Source organism: Drosophila navojoa, chromosome 3 (assembly GCF_054131105.1).
Source record: "Drosophila navojoa isolate 15081-1374.11 chromosome 3, UAZ_NAV_1.0, whole genome shotgun sequence".
NCBI lineage: Eukaryota > Metazoa > Arthropoda > Insecta > Diptera > Drosophilidae > Drosophila > Drosophila navojoa.
Genome location: NC_142891.1, coordinates 13,415,987 through 13,435,871, shown reverse-complemented (window position 1 = coordinate 13,435,871; position 19,885 = coordinate 13,415,987). Strand labels below are relative to the sequence as shown.

Below are 19,885 nucleotides of genomic sequence, written 5' to 3'. Positions count from 1 at the left end.
ATTTCTGTGCGCTGCAACAACAGCAACAACAACGGCAACTGCAACTGCTGTTCGTTCTGCTCCTGCTGCCCGTTAAGCAAGCAGCTGCCGTTGCTGCAACCGCGAAACATGTTGCACAGCAAAAGTTGTTGCTGCCGTTGCAGTTGCCGTTGCCATTGCTGTTGCTGCTGCTGCTGCTGCTATTGCTGTTGCTGTTGTTGATGGGTTGTGTAACAATTGTTTCGCACTGCATTTGAACTCGGGCATAAGGCAAACGGCCTGCATTTAGGAAGTAAATGGAGAGCTGCAAATTGTATATAAGGTTACCTTAAATTTTGTAACTCTCAAATCATGAACTTAAATAAATCACTTATAATAATAATTATTAAATGAAAAGGCTGAAATCACTAAGAAATATAAACTTTTAGTCATTGCTTCATGATGAAAATATAATTGAAATTTTGTAAACAATTGTAATAAATTATAAATTATAATTAAAATATAAAATTAAATTTTTTTATATAATATATATATAATTTTAAAATCTTACAAAGAATAAAGTTTATATAGAAAAAAGTATACAGAATTTATAGTAAATAATTACAGAAAATATATACCTAAAATACAAAAAATATATATAAATATTAAATAAAAAAAAAAAACACCCAACTCCATTCCAAATATATACTAAATCAAGAAAACAATTAATTTGGAAAAAATATGAAAGGCAATCACCTGCTAAATCCTGAATATTTATTGAATATATATAATTTATTGTTAAACATTTCCAATAAAATTAAATCTCATTTGAAGCACATTTCATTAATGAAACTTTATTTCATCTTAAAACTATTAAAGTGAACATTTTTCTATTATAAAACTGAAATCAAATAAAATCAATAGCTCACTTAAATTGCTAACATAGCCATCGATATAGGAGCATTATTTAATTGCTGCCTTTGAGAATGTATTAAAGTTTGGACAGACTTAAAGTGAGCTGTTGCTTGAAGCTGTTGCTACGTTTTGTTCTCAGTTTTGTTGTAAGTTTTGTTTATTTATAACGCTGAAGGTCAGCTAATAAATCGCAGCAGCGCTTATACAGGGAGAAAGAGAGAGGGAGAAAGAGAGAGGGGGAAGCAGAACAACAGCAACAAGAACAAAATTTATGGCCATTAGCCATTTAATTTATGCAAAACAAAAGATGAGGCAGCAGACGCCAGACGGCTGGGGCCAGGCGACGGCTATTGGCAGAACAAGAAATCGATAAAAATCTCATCAAATTAAAGCAAACGATAAAAATTGATTGGACCACGGGCGCAGCTTTGAAAGTCTGAAGAAGCGAGAAAAGAGAGCGAGCTCATAAAAAAAAAAAACTACTTTTTTTTTTTTATTAGAAACTATTCTAACTGTGGGAAGTCAGTCGTTGAGCACAGCTGAAGTTTCTTCTTCTTCTGCTACTATCTGTGTTTTGTTTTTGAATAAACATTAAACGATCTCTGACCCCTCTCTCGCTCTCTCTCTCTGTCTCTTTCTCTGTCGTTCAGTCTAACTTGGTGGCGTCTTTGCGTGTGTCTGGCTCTTTACCTTTACCTATGCCTGATGACTAATCACTCGAAAATTGCCGCCAGCGAGCCAAAGAGCAAGCGAGCGAGTGGTTCAGCGTTTGGGCTCCAGTTTGTTTGGATTTTGCTTTGGTCCTCTTTGGCTGCTTTGCTTGATTTGTTCCACTCCCTGCCCAAACACACACACACACAGAGACATGTATAAATATATCACTCATACACTCATAGAAGCTGAAACGGGTTTCTTCCTGTTTCAGGTTTCTCTTGGGTCTCAGCTTGAGTGACTTTCCACATGACGCATGGCTCATGATGTTTTGGCGCTTAGCTCCTAACTAAAGCACGAGCTGCAGCTGGAACTAGAGCTGGAGCTGGAGTTGGAACTGGAACTGTCGTGGTATAGAGTACAAGTAGTTAGAGGGAGATACATGACCAGCAAAATTGCTAGCTATAACACTCGCCTTTGATTTATGCTTGTGTGAGTGTTTGTTCAAATCTCAAGAGTCACTGCAAAACTTCCAGTAGCTCAAATCATAAAGCAATTCACTTTAATTATTCAAGCACTATCAGTCGAGGGTGGCTATAATAACAAATTAGACCAACCTATGCATATTGGGGAAAAAATGGAAACAAAATTGTGAAAGCATTGCATAACAATTGAGTAATAAAAAATAAATAAATAAAAATAAATAAAAAATAAAAAATAAATAATATATAAAAATATAAATAAAAAATAAAATAATAAATAAAAAATAAATAAATAAATAAAAAATAAATAAAAAATAAAAAACAATAAAAAGTAAAAAAATTAAATTAAAAAAAAATAATAATAGCAATAATAATAAATATAAATTAAGCGACATTTAAAATTAAATAAAAAGCTACAGAAATTATAAAAAAAAATAATGCAATCAATAATCTAATTAAACAAATTTAAAATGCAAAGAAAAATTAATAATAAAATAAAAAGCATAAAAATATATCATAAATAAATTTATATTAAAAATAAAAATAATTTCGTGGATACAAATATGAATATTATTATACATATTAATGATATTTTTGTAATGTATTTTTGTAGTTTAATAAATTCTAATTTTAACAAAAAATTTGATGACAATATTTTTATATTATATAATATATAATTATATATTTATTATATATTATATTTCAATAGTAAAAATTTTAATATAATGAAGTAAGAAGCTGTGAATTATAATATTAATTTAAATTTTAAATAATTTAAATCACATACATACATATGCTTCCAAATAATAATACAAATATTATAAAGATATATTATAAATATATATTTACTAATTTTTTAAAATTTTTATTTTTATTTATTTATTTTTATTTTTATTTTAACAACTATATATTTTTTATTGTAATGTATTTCTTACTAAATTTTTTATGGAACATATTTGAAGTGTCATCAAATATTCGCTTTGCATATAATTGGAAAAACTTTCATGCGCATATTTATTGCCTTTATGTCTCGATATGTCTGTGAAATATTAATTTTGTATGAATATTTCATACATCTCTATAGATAGGATAAACTTGGCTCATCTTTTATGGGTGTTTCTATTTCTATGGATATTTGAGCCTCAGCTCACTACAATATTCGTTTACTTGACAGCGTTTATTATATATTTACCTTATATAAGCCAATCCCCAACAGGTGTTTATCAAATGCCGTTTCTGTTGACTTATCTGCCAAATATTTGGCCGATTAATTTTGTTTTTGGTGGCACTTTGCGTTGGCAGCCTTTTTCACAGCCAATAAGCGGATACAAAAGTGTACGTAGCGTCCTATCACGCGACCGTTCGTACATAAAGCTATATCGAGTAGAATATATACATACATATATATTATATGTTCACATTATATGCGAATATATGTGTGTATGTCTAAAGAAAGCTATCGAAGTGCTGTCATGAATCATTTGCCAAACTCATTTGGCCAAAACGTGGCGAAATTTTTCATCAGCTTATATCTGTATATATATATATGTGTTTGATTGCGTATATATGCTTGAAAAAAAATCGCCTCAAGGTCGTTGCTTGGCTTTCTATAGAGGCACACACACACACACACACACACATCGTTCTTCTCTGCTTGATTATTTCATGTGTGTATTTCCTGTTTGAAATGTGCTAATTTATTTATGTACACTTTTTGGAAGGTTTATATTATATATGTTTTTTGTATAGATAGCGATAAAGACAGAACGAAAATGTATGTGTGTGAGTGAGAGACAGAGAGAGATAGCAAGAGAAACGCAGTCAGTTACCGGCATTGTCAACCTGTCGCTTGATTAAATTGACAAATTGATGGACGTTCTTTGCCCACGTATAATTTATAATCAAATTTTGCCTATATATATATCGGCTTATTATTGTATTTTACATGCTTCGGGCAAGAGTTGAAGTAGGTCAATTATTATTCCATCTATCAATCCATCTCGAATACATAGATACAGGGCTAATGAAGGTCAACGTCGCTTGCCAAGATTTGCAAAGAAATGCGAAAGACATATGAAGAAAGTCAAAGAACAAAGAAATAAAGAAAAACAGATTATCATTCAAGAATCAGTATACTAGAAAGCTACAAGTCACGAGTAGCATGAAATTTCAAGTGATATTTAATTAGTTTCTTTAGTCGAATGATTCAGTGTGCGGAATTGGGTAGTTTATTTATTAACTACTTGCCAGACCATCTGAACTTGTTGAAATTCGACAGATGAAAGAATTTAGAATCGAGCAGAATAATGAAAAAATCTAGTTTTATTATTTAGGGTTACATTAATTATATGTGAATTAATTATATGCGGAATAGTAAGAATTAAAAAAATAAATAAATCATGAATAATAGACTGTTCAAGAATTTAACTTAAAAAAAAATAAATAAAATAAATAAATAAATCACTAATAATAAATTTAAAAAAATGATATAAACAAATTTATTTTTATGGACATCTCCACAATAACTCTCGTTTAAAAAAAAATATATAAATTTTTATTTACATAAAATAATAATTTCCATTTATTTATTTTATGTATTTATTTATTTATTTTTGTGCAAATATTTAGTACTTTTTTTTTATCAATATAAAAATATTAACTTAAAATGGAAAAGACTGCCATAGTCAAGATGTTCTTTTTTTTTTATTTAAATATTGTTATTTATATAATTTAGCTTTCTTGATTTATATTTTAATGAATACATTTCAATTCATTGAAATATTAAAAAAAATATATGTATTAAAGAACAAAAAATGCATTGTAAATATTTTGAAAGAACATTTGCGCAACAAAATCGAAAGTGAAACGAGCTGAGAATAATATACATTGTATGTATATATTATGTAGTGCACTTATTCAACAAGTTGAATCTGCCTCCAGGCATCCACTTAAAAAATTAAAAAACGTTTCGCTACGTATATAATAAGCGACGCCTGTTAATATATATGTTTTCTCAGGTCCTAAATTAAGCGAATGTCCTTCAAAACGTGGCCACAACAGCAACAACAACAACACAGTCGCATCGACAAAAGGCGGCTAAGAAAATCAAAATTAAGAAGAATAAAAAAAGTGTATACACATATACATACATACATACACCTTTTGATACCTTTTTTATATGGCCAGGCGTAAAGCAAACGCATTTTGGGCTGCTTTAATCAAAACAAATCAAGTTTGCGGCGCAGCAAAACGAATGAGGGAACAACAAAAACTAAATACATACCTATATCAGATTTGTGCAAAAGTGTGGCAACGCGCGTTTTGTCAGACAGAACGACGGACAGGCAGACAGCCAGCCAGACAGACAGACAGACAGACAGCGATTCAGACACAGCGCGACGGAACTTAAGGAGCGAGTCGAACATAATTTCAAGGATTTATGTCTTATTCAGCGCTTTAAAAGGTGGCTCAGCACATTGAGAAATCTGAACGAATGGGACAGGCGGGTCTTAAAGCGGTTTGTTTTGATGTTTACATCTGTATGTACAACATGTCTAGGTGTAGACGTAAACACACACACACACACATACGTAGTAGTTTAAGATGCTAAGAGTTACGACTTGAAACTGAACTTCGAGCAGATGTATGTACAAATATAACTAAGCTCCTTAATGAGCTGCAGGGTTGAGGCTAATGGTGGTAGGACTTTGAGTTTGTTGATCTTGTTAGTAAGTGGGCACTGAAGTCGGGAAGGTTAGCAGATATGTAAGAATGATAATAAATAATAATAATAATAAATTATGAATATAAATTAAGGATTTTCATAGCTTCTTTATGAACGATTAATGGTATTACTATATCGATTTTGCTTCATGCTTCAGTTTAGTGTAGCCAAATTATATATTTTAACTGTTAAAATATACTTTTCGTTGCATTGATTGACAGTTAATAATTTATTTTGAATGATCTTAGAGATTTTATAGAGGTATTAAAACTATTATATATATATATTAAAACTATTATATATATATATATTAATATATATGTATATTAAATTGATTATTTAAAATAAAAAGTAATAATAAAGAAAGTAAAATCATGTTAAAAAGGAAATAAAAGCTAAATTGATAAAGCGATTGAAAAGCAATTATAGTCAAGTTTTCTTTGAAGGACTTATGAGGTTTAATGGAAGCTTAAATTGTATGACAAGTCAATCTATAGAACGAGCAGCAATAAAGTTGAATGTCTGTGTGTGTGTAACCTGTAAGGCTAAGAGAGTTGTCAAACACAGCAGAGGGCCCATTGGAAATAACATTGACAACACTGACAGCCAACAATTTATAAAAAAAAAGAAGAAAAAGCACAAACACATACATTGACAGCGCCGCTAGGTAGCCAAATGCCCGCCGGGAGGGCGAAGAACTTGCAACAATAACAACAAAACAAAAGGCAATAAAAGCAGCGCGCGAAGAAGATCATTGGACACATTTGCACACATATACACACACACACACAAAGACAAAGGTAACTAACATCGAACTCGAACAGCAAACAGAGGACACACAAAGAGCTGAGCATAAAACATAAAACAGAAACGCTGCAGCAGCAGCCGCACACAAGAGCCAGACAAAAGAAAGGCCAAATACGTTCAAACATTGTCAGCACAAGTCGAAGCAGCGACGCGTCGGTGACGACGGCGACGCAGACTGCGATGCGACAGCGACAGCGAGAGCGACTGCGACGACTTGTTGCCAAGACATAAAAAACCAAACAAAGCGACAGACGACGACTACGACTACGACAACGACGACGACGCCGACGCCGACGCCGCTGATGGCAACGAAGAGGAAACACAAGCCATAGTAGGGAAAAAAATAAAGAAATGCGAGAGCAGAGCAAAGAACGCAAGAATAAAAGTAACACGTCATCATGCTTGCCCCTTCGATGGTCGCAGCCAATGCCAAGAACAAGTTGTAAATGAGGCGGCGGAGCGGCGAAGCACGGCGAAGAAAGAAACAGCACAGCAGTAGAAGCTGAAGCAGCAGCAGAAGCAGCGGCAGCAGCAGCACCACCGGCAGCACAACGAAGACTGGCCAGAAGAAGAGGTCATTGGCGGGCATTGACTTTGTCTCGTTGATGACCTTGCCCCGAAAAATGGCGTGGTAAAGCGAAACAAAAAATGAAAAGAAAAATGAGAAATGTAGAAACCACACACACATACACACGCACACGCAAAGCATACGTAAAAATGGGCAGCTGAAAGTTGAGCGAGCGAAACACTGAAATGCATTCGCCAAAGACAAAACGGCAGACAACGCGACAAATAGAGAGTTAGAACAGCAGAGTGAGAGAGACAGAGAGATGGTAAGAGAGCTAGGGAGAGAGCGAATTCAGAGAGCGCTTGATTTGGAGGTGCGCTCGTGCAGCTGGTGACACTGCTGCAGACGGCTGGCTGCAGTGGACTTTTTTGGGCTGGAGAAACTATTAAAACGGAACAAAGGACGAGCACAGAGAGACAGACGAATGGACGGACGGACGGACAAGCGCTGGGCACAGGGCCAAGGCAAATGGAGCAATGACATTGATGTGGGGTTTATTTTATATACATATGTATGTGTGTCTACATGCACATGCATGAACGCATGTGTGTGTGTGTGTAAAAGGCATGCAAGTATATGAACGTCTGTAAATATGCGTACACTTATTTTGAGAAAGTGTTTGGATTAAATTTCGCGTTTTAGCGATGAAGTGATATAAATATACAAATAAATTAGATATGCGTAAATATATAAAATATTAAATGAGTACAATATAAATTGAAATTATAACAAAATGAAAATTCAAAGTTTGTTTTAAAATTCATAAAGTGCAGATTAATTATAAAATAAAATAAGCAAGTAATTATTTAGAAAAACTTAAATCTTTTTAATATTAATTTTAGAATGAACTTTTTACTTAAATATTAATTTTAAAATAAATTAATATATACCATATACTTGAACATTTTTGCGCAGTTAAATACATAAATATTCATAAAAATGATTCTTTTAATATTGCTTTTCGAATAAAATTATATATTATACAAATATTCTCTAAATATCACTTTCACAATAAATTTATTCTAAAAGAAGTTCGTAAAGAATAATTCATTCGAAGTATTTATTTGTCAACCTATAAGATTTATGAATTTTTCTATGAGTTATCTGCGACTTTTCGATTCATTCAATGATTTATGAGCTACAAAAATTAGTCGAACTAAAATTTTTAGTACAATAAAGAATGTAAAGACATTCGCTCTTTTCTGTGGGCTATAACGATAACTGGACAGAATAACTCATACTAATAAAATAGAAATTAGAAACATTTTTGCCATTGTCATAAAAAAAAGAGGGCCAAAATGTAGCTGCGGGCCAAGTAGCAGCAAATGGCAAATAGCAAATGGTGTTGGCTCTGGCTCTGGCTCTGGCTTTGGCATGTGTGCACGTCGCCTCCATTGGCTTTCCCATGACGAGCTGCAGGCAACTTGGTTGACTGATTGACTGACTGACTGACTGAGTAACAGAGTGCCTGCGGTCTGTTGGCCAAAGTGACAGTCAGCCAGTCAGCCAGCCAGTGTTGCATTTGCCACGCAGCAAGGCCCCTTGAACAAAGTCATTAAGCGATACGCTTCCAAATGCAACTGGCCGGCTGCTCAGCGGCGCATGCAAAACAGCGTTGCGCATGCAACGAGCCCGACAGCGCACAGTGGTTACGACTGCCATAAAATGGCTGTAAAAATGGACAATACAAATAAACAGTTTATACAAATAGATAAGGCTAACTGACTAACTATTCTGTGTATACAGTTGCTGCTAATTTATAAATTGCAAATTTTATTTAGCAGATTTATCAACTTTACAATCCATCTATAATATACTCTATTTAATCTATGTAAAAATTAAGTTACTGATATATCGTATAAGTAAGTTTGTTTATTCTTTTCAGATAAATTAAAATAAAATTGAAAAAAGAAGTAGAGTTTAAATATAAAAAAAATACTATAAAAAAATTTAATATAAAAAAAAACATTTTAATTTAATTAATAAGGGAAATTTTATATGTATATATTATATAGATATTTAATGTACAAAATAAACATATATACATTTTAAAATTATAATTCAAAGAAAAATTCAAAACTAATAAAATAAAAAAATAAAAAAATATGAAATAGCAAAATATGACAAAACCAATAAGATACATTGACATATATTGATACATTGATACATATAAGATACATTGATATATGTATATATTTTGTAGATATATGTAATTAATAAATTTCATAATGAAGGAAAACGAAAGATATAATTTTAATTTATTGTTTTTAAATATAAAATTTAAAAAAAATATATATATATAAATTATAAAAACATAATATATATATACATATATATTTTTTCAATCATATTTTTATTTAATAATATAAAATTTAAAAGCAATTATATTATTCTTATATGTTCGCCTTTCTTTCAACTTTATTAGAACACAAGCTCGAAAACTTTTGTTAATCAAAACTAGTTTTACGTTTTAAAAAAGTTAATAACCAATATACACTCAGTAATTAATTGTTATTATTATTAAGTGAATTATAAATTATTTTGTATTTGATTAAAGTTAGTTTGAGACACATTTTAATTAGTTTATGATGAAGGCCAAAGTTCAGCATGTGCTAGGCAGGCAGTCGGCTCGCAGTTGGCGCCTGTTCAGGCAGCCCACCTCTATCGACGCACTGCAGCCTCAGCCTCAGCCACAAGCCGTTGACTTCTTTTCTAAGCTTTGGTTTTTTCTTGTTCTCTTGGAACTCGTTTCCTCAACGCTGGGTGGGCAATTGGCAGTTGCTGCTGCTGTTGCTGTTGCTGCTGCTGCTGTTGCTGCTGCAGCAGTTGCCGCTGGCTCTTTGCGTGCGTTTAATTAATATCAAGTCAAGTCAAGTCAAGTTGGCAACGTCGTACGTGCAAACTATACACACACATATTTATATATATACATATGTCTATACATATATATATATATATATATATATATATATATACTCATGCTCGTAAACGATATAAAAAGGAAAAACGAATTACTGCCAAGTTGTTTTGGGACAAGGTTGTTGGCGATCGCGTTCTGGTCTTGCAGGCCGTTTGGCAGCTGAGTTTCTTGTTTTATACTGTACCCTGTAATGCATGGACGAATGGGCATGATGACTAAGCATTTTTATCATACAAATTTAAGATTTTGAATAGAAAATAAAATTTTGTGTTTTTTTTTTTTATCTATATTGCAAAAGTTTTATATTATATGAATATACTTAAAATATATTTTATTTAATTGATATATATTATAATATTATTGGAATATATTTCATGCTTAATTTATGCATATACATATGTAATACACATTTATGGATTTTATAAATTTTTCGGGATACCTCTGGGATTATCTATCTACCTTCCTGAAGGTACAACCTTTGGTAACAGCATCAGCAAATAGTTCAGAAGTATGAAGAATATTTTCTACTATAGCTACCCAATACCATTTTGTCTAAAATTTTATAGCATCATTCTAAAACTAAATTAAATTTCTATCTAAATTCTAAATGAAACCTCTATCTAGCTCTATTGCTCTTAAAACTTAACTATTTCTCATATGTCTTACAGAGCATCTACCATTCATCATTACCCATCCCACTTCGGGTTTTCGATACATACATATATATCTTTTTGGAGTAGGCTTGCATTTGGCTTAAGTGCAATTTTAATGCAACGCGTGCGTGCTGGCATTCTCGAGACTCGTAGCAGTTAGCCAGACAGCCAGTTGGGCAGTTAGTTAGTGAAACTGTTTGGCAGGTTGTTGTGCATTATTGTGTAATCGATAAACTGGAACGTTGTGTCATTGAAGCAAACAGACAAGTGTTGCCAAAAAAAAAAAAAAAAATACAAAGAAGTAGAAGAGGTTGAATAAACAATTGAAACAAATACAGATACTCATCGAATATGCTTAACGCATGAATTGCAATAACGGAACGAGAAGCAAGATGTGTGGTAATTCGTTCGATATGATATATATGATATATGATATGATGTAACCGTGTTCTTCTTAAGAAATTTAACTATATTTGTTCAAGAGATATCATTCAATTCTATAAATCGTGTGACAGAAAGCTTTGAGAAAATACATGGATTGATATGATGATGTATAGAAAAACCCAGATGGGTCACTATTATTGTTTTCACTTATAATCAGCTTTGTCATCTTTCTATTATAATTTATTTTAATAAAAAAAAAACACACACACACATTATAAATATATTATATATAATAATAATAATAAAAATTTCTTTTTTATATAATTATTCTTTTTACAAATAATTTGAATTCTAGTTATTAATTTTTATAGTTCGCTTGAAATATATTAGATCAGTCAGCTTACCTCCTGAAAACCTCCTCTTTTTGGACCGTCTCCGACCTTTCATTAATTATTACATTCCTAATATTCACATTGAAATTGTAATTCCTATAGAACAGAACCTATTCTGGCAGTAGATTCAGGAATTTAAATGTGATATAATTCCCAACACATATAAATGCATAGGAATATCTCTAATATCATTTGTATACACAGAAATGTAAATTGATTTATTTATTTATTTATTTTTTTTTTTTTCATAAAAATAATTACTTTTATTCAAACGCTTTAGAGTTGAGTTGCAAATAAACAGAAATCGAAACAAGTTTCACAAAGCGCAGTAAACAAAGAATCGCAGATATCAACAGAAATCACGACAATACGCCAAATGATTAATGGGGGTAAAAATAAAAAGAGAATATTATTATTGAAAGAGTGCTAACGCGGGGAGTAAGCACCGCTTGAAGAGGACGCTGCATAAGCAGTCCTCAATGTATATATAACAAATATGAGATGGGATCAAAGGAGAAGTCTATGTATGAGTCAGATATGTCTGATATGAAAGTGTATTTAGATTAGGTTTAGGTTTCATTAGAGGAGGAGAAGAACATTGACTCTATCTCGTATCTCGCTCTCTCTTACCTTATATTATCATGATACTTTGTAAAATATCTAATAATTCTTAGTACACTTACTAGCTATTGCTTGACATATTTTAATAACTATATCTCATTATATACATATATACGTGTGAAATAGATAATTCAGTGAGAAAATATTATTTAAGAAGTAAAGTTAAAGTCTGTCTGCTAATTGTCTGTAAGAGCATTTTGTCTTCGACTGCTCGTAGATAAGTTTTCGTGTTTATTTGTGCTTTTTACTTCATTTTTTTAACTTTTTTTTTTCTTATATACACGTATATAATTATAAAGAACATTCATACGACCTTGAGGCCAAGACTGTCAACAACAACAACAAAAACAATAAGAACAAACAGCTGGGCAACAGTAGCTGCAACAGCGACAGCAACTGGAAACCAATAATAAAGAAGAAAGCAATAATAAACCAACAACGAATATTAAATACACTAACAGAGTGGAATTTATGAAGTGATGAATCTATGGCAGCTGGCTATAAGTTCTCATTCTCTCTCGTGTCTTTTACTAAAGTAGGATATAGCAGATGTCTATTGTATGTTGGTTCCATTTAAGAAACAGTATATTATTATAAAATGTGATATGACTCAGGTCAGGTCTTAATTATGGTGGATTCTATTTCTACTGCAGAATTAACTTGCGGTATTTTATCAATTTATTTTATTGTTAATATTTTCTTTGGGTACGGACCAGTTTTCTTTTCTAAATAAAACTAAAGTATCCTATATAAAAAATATGTTTAGAATTTCATAAGTTTGTTTAAAAAATATATTTAAGTACGAAGACAAATTTCCTGAGAAGATTTTATGCTGTCCAAACTGTTATACATACAGTATATCAGCTATATATTCAGCTTGAAGCCTATTTATTTAGTTAGATTTACCTAGAAATGTTGAAGAGCACGAATGTTTATATTAATTTTGAATAGAAAAATTTATAAAACATTGATATGAATTCCCTTCTGATTATATTATACACAAAAAAATATTTTTTAATAAATATTATGACCTTATTATGGACTGTTTTTCCTCTAAGCTCTAAGTTTCTTATAGGCAATATATACTCACTCAATTCCTGCTCGTCTAGCTTTACCTATAGCATGCCAAAGTCGTTTCCCTTTTCGTGTAGAGTATAAAATCAGCCCAGTCGCTGTATTTGTGCTGATACCGATACGGGGGGGACTAGGGAGTGCTCTGTCTGCGTGCCTTGGCTGCTTATCTTTTGTTGATATTGATAGCAATGCGAAGCCAAAGGGTTGACGGGGCTAGAGCGGATGAAGCCAGCCGCACGATAAGGCAATGCCGGGCCAATAACAATGACATAAAGCACAGAGTTCTTGCTAAAAAAGAGAAGAAAAGAAAAAACCTCGCACAGGTTTGACAAAGCGTTCCAGCTCCGCGTGGAGAAGGAGGAAGACTAGCAGGAATTGCAGTGGGGGCAGGGGCTTTTGGGGAGTGCCGCATACTCGAAAGTCTTTGGCGAGTCATAAAAATGCAAACGGCGCAAGCGTAACATTTCCTGTTTCTGTCGTACGGTAAATTGTAATTGTTATGCAGACGCAGCTTAGCAACTGCAGCATTGCAACATTGCAACTTGAAGCTTGCCACATGGCAAACGCCCCAAAAAATGCGGGCTCTTCGGGCACACAAAAGCCCTACCCCCCACCCGCCCATCGTCGTCGCCAGTGGCGCGCCCCAATCTCTGGCCACATTTAATTTGCACCGACGACGTTGACAAAGTTATCAGCGGGTGCTGCAAAAACTCGTCCCAAGTTCTTTTAGAGTACCTGTAAAGTGAACTGTGAGAAATTCAGCCAGGTATAGATATATAGTATATTGTATATAGAGTATATATGGAATACAATATACATATATAGTAGTAAAGCGATAAATGTTTCTTAACACTTTTTAAATTTTATTTATTTATTAATCGTCTATTAGTATATATAAATAAAGAATATAAAATATCTTATGTATATCTTATATATAAAATTGTATAATTGTTATCTTAGTTTTTGAAAAAAATGCTTAAAATTCATATTAGTTAAAATATTTAAGAAAATAAAATATACAATTCTGCATACAAGCAATTTAATTTCGAAAAAATGCTGAAAGTTCTGTTGATTTTACTTATTAAAAATAAATAAATAATTAGGGAAAATAATTTTGAGAAAAATATTTTTTATAGCTTGGTAAACATTTGAATGTAAATTGAGGTTTTTGTTTTAAAATTTTTACAAATTTAATATACAACATATAATAATAATGGAATTAATTCAAACGCCAATTGAATTCATATTCATTATAGAATTGATAATATTATTAAATAATCTTGTCAGCAAATAGCTTTACTGTTTTTTCCTAGTACTTAGCTGGATTCATCGTAATAAAAGAAAGTCTAGCCAAATATTAAATATGTAATATAATATAAATATGGTATACGGTATACAATTTACAATTTTCATTTATAATTAAAAGTTTTTTTTACTCAAATTTATCATAATATGAGAACTTTTAGCTATTGCTAAAGAATATATTTATGATTTAATTAAATGTCAACTAGTTGCTGCATAAATTCTTTAAGTGTATTGCAGTTCTTGCAATCGTACCGGTTTTGTTTCTGCCTCTCTGTGACTATGTGTGTGTGTGTGTTACCTATTGGCAACAGTATCCATATCCAAGTCGACCAGACGACGACGCACCTGTTGGAAATCAAGTTCTGCAGACGTCGCGTCGATTCGCATAGATGTTTGTGGATTTATACGTACACACACACACACACGCACACTTACACACGCACACCTAGACACTTGATTTTCAACTGCAACTCAAACAGACTGCAAATGGCAATAGGAAATTCTATGGACAACCACGCAACAAATGCAACAGCTCTGTCCACACACAAACACATACACATACACATACATATACATATACCAGACATATGTATATAACCTGTTGGCTTTTGTGAATATTTTGTTGCTTTGGCAATTTGTTTGCCATTTTCCATAGGTAACTTCAGTTGCACATTATGCTAATGACGTGCCAGCTCCGATCCGATCCGAAACAGAAACAGAAACACAAACACACACACACACACAAACACACTCTCTGCACAGCTGCATGCTCCGATGATTAATCAAAAGCGAAACATGTGGCCCGTTGCCAGGTAAATGTAATTGCAATTTGCAATTGTTGTTGGTGTTTTGGCCTGGCCCAGGTCGGGCCTAGCCAGGTCGGGCCCGACATGGTGCATAGTTGGAGCTTATGTCTAAGCTTGTGCCTTTGTTTGCAATTGGCGAAAGGTGTTAGAGGTGTGCGTGTGTGTGTCTGTGTGTGTGTGTGTCCATGGCGTGTTAAAATATTAGACAGACAGCCTCGATTGCAGTTGCACTCTTTGGGCCACGTTATGTAAGCTTCTGGCACAGGCTAGGCAGGAACTAAACGTTTAGAAATCTCAGTTGGCCTGCAAAGCATCGAATGTGGCTAAGACTGAATGATTGACTAGACGGTTAGATGGGTCTTTGATAAGCTGAGCAATTTGCTTCATGGAAATGGAATCTAAGAGAAATTTGACAGCAGAGGTTAAATACTTCCCTTATATATTATTTTTTATCCAGTTGACAAACCTTTGATCAACGGATAAATATTTGACTATTGATCATATGGCTACGGGATATTTGCAAAGCAGATGCCCTATCGTTTGTTATAAGAAGTCAATGTTAAAGTACATGTCAAAGCTACAATGAACTTTTCAAAGTACAAATGCATCTATTAAGGCTTGAGTGAAAGAAGTGGAAGTAGACAAACCACAGGAACATACGAGCATACATACATTAACTTAACAGCTGTATTTCCTATAAGAACACTTTTATAGACTTTTCTCATTCATTAGAGCTATTAATAGTAGAAAAGTTTTTGTCAAAGTATGTCAAAAAGTCAAAGTTCCAGAACTAGGGACCAATTTGTATACCCCAGAGTATTGCATGTCGTCTAACTTTGTCAAATTAATCCCCAACAGCTTTTCAACACCCACAAGATAACAACATTATCTGCCTTCCTGGTTACACATTATCAGCCAGACCAGCAGAAATGCCAAATTCGTGCTCAGTCTCTCTTCTCACTCATTCTCTGTCTCTCACACTCTCTCTCTCTCTCTCTCTCTCTCTGTTTTTACTCCCTCTTAGCAACCCCTAAACAATTGCGTTGTACAGCATTTTTGTTCGATGGGGTCTCAGAGAAAGGGTCGATTTTCTCCAATTAGAGCACCCTACTTCCAAATGGAAATTTTTCCCCCATTAAATGCGCTTTACGCTTTCATGTTACGCATAATTGAAACCAACTTCCCATTCAGTGGGCACAACGAACTCCAAACTCCAAACTCCCCAAATGCCTAAAAGCACCAACAGCAACAACAACAATGTCAACGTCCACGTCAACGTCAGCGTCAGCGTCGGCGTCAGCGTCAATGCCAAAGCACCACCACCACCAACACCAACACCACCGGGAACAACTTGAGCCGGGGCTTGGCTCCTGGATACTCAACCCCCATTTGACTGGCTCGACCGACCGGGGCTTTTGGCCCACAAAGCATGTCAATGTCGTGAATATTATTGACATGGATTTACCACACACACAGACACACACACACATACACACAGCCAGCATGACAATGGAAACGGCAAGCGCGTCGCCATTTTGTTAGGCGGCAGCATTTCCGCGTTTCACTCCACCAAAAATGGGGGAAAACCCAAAGGAGACCAAACGCCTGCCGCCACAGAGAAGAACAGAAAAAAAGAAAAGTATATGGAAAACAAAACGCTGTAATGTGAAGGTCAACCCTTTTGTCTGGCAGGAGCTGTAAAGCAAGTTGAAGTTGTGTTTTTTTTTGCGCCCCCAGCATGCCCAGAACCTATTGCAAGTAGGGTAATTAATGTGGGGTATATTGATTGTGTGCATTGGTTTGTCGGCATTAATCAGCATTAACTTTTCGTTCTATTAGTGTAGGAAAGTTCTTTTCTGAGAAACTAGAAATCAATAGAGATAAAGTTATTTTTAATTATCGATAGCGCGTTATCGATAAACCACAAACTGAACATATTTGAATTAGTTGAAATGGAAAAGGTTCACAATACTTGACTAGTGCCTTTAAGATTGAATTCTTGTGAATTTGATATTTTATATCATATCTTAGGGATTATCAAAACTAGAATCAACTAATATTATTATTAATGCCTTATATTAATAATTTTTCAATATTTATTTTCCCTACTAAGAGTGAGGGGTATCACCTAGTCTTCTACTTGCCTCCGTGCATACTTTTACTTATTCTTTTTTTTTTTTCTTTTTCATCTCTGTGAACTGTCAAAGTCAAAAGCATTTTGTGCTGATAAAAATCGATATGCGGCTGACAAGTCGCCCGTAGAGCTCAGGGGCAGTCGTTGCCCAACCCGTTGCACATTCCTAGCACAGACGATTCTCGGTCAACAGCAACAACTTCAGTTCAGTAATGCCCCCTTTGGCGCCCTCCCCTCAAGCTTTTCGGAATGCCATTTGTGCTTTATGCTCTTTTTCAGGGGCTTGTCAAATTGTAAAAAAAAAATTATATATGTATCTCTTGGCATGCAGTTGGCAATATGTCATGGCTAAGAGATACGACCAAAGGCTGTGCCAGCCATCGAGACTTGTATAGACATAATACATACACACGTAATTAGATTATGACTCGAGTAAATGGCTATAACTTTGACAGTCTCAATTGGAAAGGTGGTTCAAATGGGGGCGTTTGTCGTAATGCCTGGGGCTTGTGGTTTTTTATTCAGTTTTCTTTTTTTTAATGAATTACTCGTAATACATAGAGTGTGTGGAATGTCTACCATCTAGTTAGAGTACGGATAAGTGTCTGAAGTAAAGTTAACATTAATGATCTTAAAAATGCATAACTTTAGGTGATGCAGAGCATCACCAAGTCTTAGAGGGTTTGATACTTCGATAATTTAATATAAGCAAACAACAATAAAATAAATTAGAATGTTGGTATTTAAATACTAGTTTGTCTATAATACATTCAACTACCAAAATTGAGAAGTTAAATCAAATTCAGCTATGGTAAAGGCCAGCGACCGTTACATTTAGCACTTCCGCACTAATCAATGGCTCCCACTTCGTTTAACAAGGTACAGTTCTAGCTGAAAGTATGTTTATGTGTATATTTGTCGATGTATGTGTGTGTGTGTGTGTGTGTGCGCGTCTATTCTTACATATAACCAGAAACGAGCCATCATCAAATCGCTTGGCTGCATTTGTCGGATCCCAAGTACAAACATACACTCTCATACACGTTAATATACAAATATATTCATTGGTATATTTCCCTAAAAAAAAATATACACACATACATATGCAATAACAACAACGCCTGACCACTTCACGCTCTTTGCTCTCTGCCCCTCTCACGATATTTCATTAGCACGCTCTCTGCTTGGTCAGCATTTCGGTCTGCCTACTAACACTTGCTCTCTCTCTCTCTCTCTCTCGCATTGTGACCTCTCTGCACCCACACAACTTTAACTACGAGAATTATTCTTGATTGCTGGCTTGCTTACTCGCTCGCCGCGCAACTCACCGAGCGTCGCTCTTGATATCAAAATTTTTGTTTATTTTCTTTTGTGCTGCTCTCACTCGCACACGCTGCCCCCTCGGCTGTAGTTGCCGCTGAGTTTTTTTTATTCTTTCCTTCGTCGCATGGCTTTGCGCTCTCCGCTCTTTACAACGTCGACATCGGCGACGACGACGACTCACCCGCGCCTTCGTTGCCCGCGCATGTGTTGCGCCTTTAGTGTGTTTGTGTTTCTGTGTGTGTGTGTGCTTATGAACAGTTTGACTGCCCTGCTTCGTTTCGCCGTCGCCGTCGTCGTTGCGTCTTCTTCGTGGTTGCTTCGTCGTCGTCTCTCGTTGTTGTTGTATACAAGGTCGTTTGCGTACAAATTTCAACATTATTTGAAGGTCGTCCTTTGCCCATTCTGCGCTCGCGGTCGCTCTCGCTCTCTTGCTTGCGTGTGTGCTCGCTCTCGCTCTCTCTCACTCTCTCTCTCTCTGTCTTTGTTGCCGGTTGGCGTCTTAGTCGCTGCGTTTGCTGGGTTGTTGTACCGGCTAAACAAAAGATTCCTATTAGCCTGTAGTGTGGTCGACGTCAGCTGCACTCAATTTATTCCACATTTGCACTTAACAGTAATATGCCAAAAAGTGAAAAGCATTTGTCCAACCCCCCCTCCGCACCTTCTCCCAGGAGTGTCATTTGCAGGGCCCTTTATAGTGGACTTGTTGGGCCGCGCCCTTCTCTCATAGCCAACAAACGTTTTCAGCTGCCGGCCGAGCGTTCGTTCGGTTTTGGGTTAATGTACCTTAAATTTTATTATAATATTCCATCGGCTTTTTTCGCCTCTTTCGCTTTAAGGTCGTTGACATTTTTCGTCGACTGGCGCTATTGTTCTGCTGCTTGCTTTAAGCTATTGTTCGTGTTCGCCGCTGATAACAAGCGCGCCATTTTACGTTGGACAGTGTAGTAACTGTCTCTCTGAATGTGTGCGTGTGTATAGTACACATGTCGCGGTTCCAATTAGCATAACTCGCCTCTGCCTCAGACTCATGCAGAGGCCAAGGTCGTCGTCGGTTTGAGTGGGGAGCAGGCAGCGTTCGTTGAAAATCTCTATTGAATGATGATTCTCTATGTGAGTAATAATAATAATTCGCATAGTAACGAAATTAGTATGCAAACTACTACATGGT

The 19,885-nt window shown here is 34.6% G+C and overlaps 1 protein-coding gene across 2 annotated transcripts in view; it reads left to right on the top strand.

Annotated features, from left to right (window-relative positions):
• Hr39 (Nuclear hormone receptor FTZ-F1 beta) overlaps positions 1-19,885 on the top strand; it is a 32,055-nt gene that overhangs the window by 4,768 nt on the left and 7,402 nt on the right. The gene's annotated exons all lie outside the window — the stretch shown is intronic.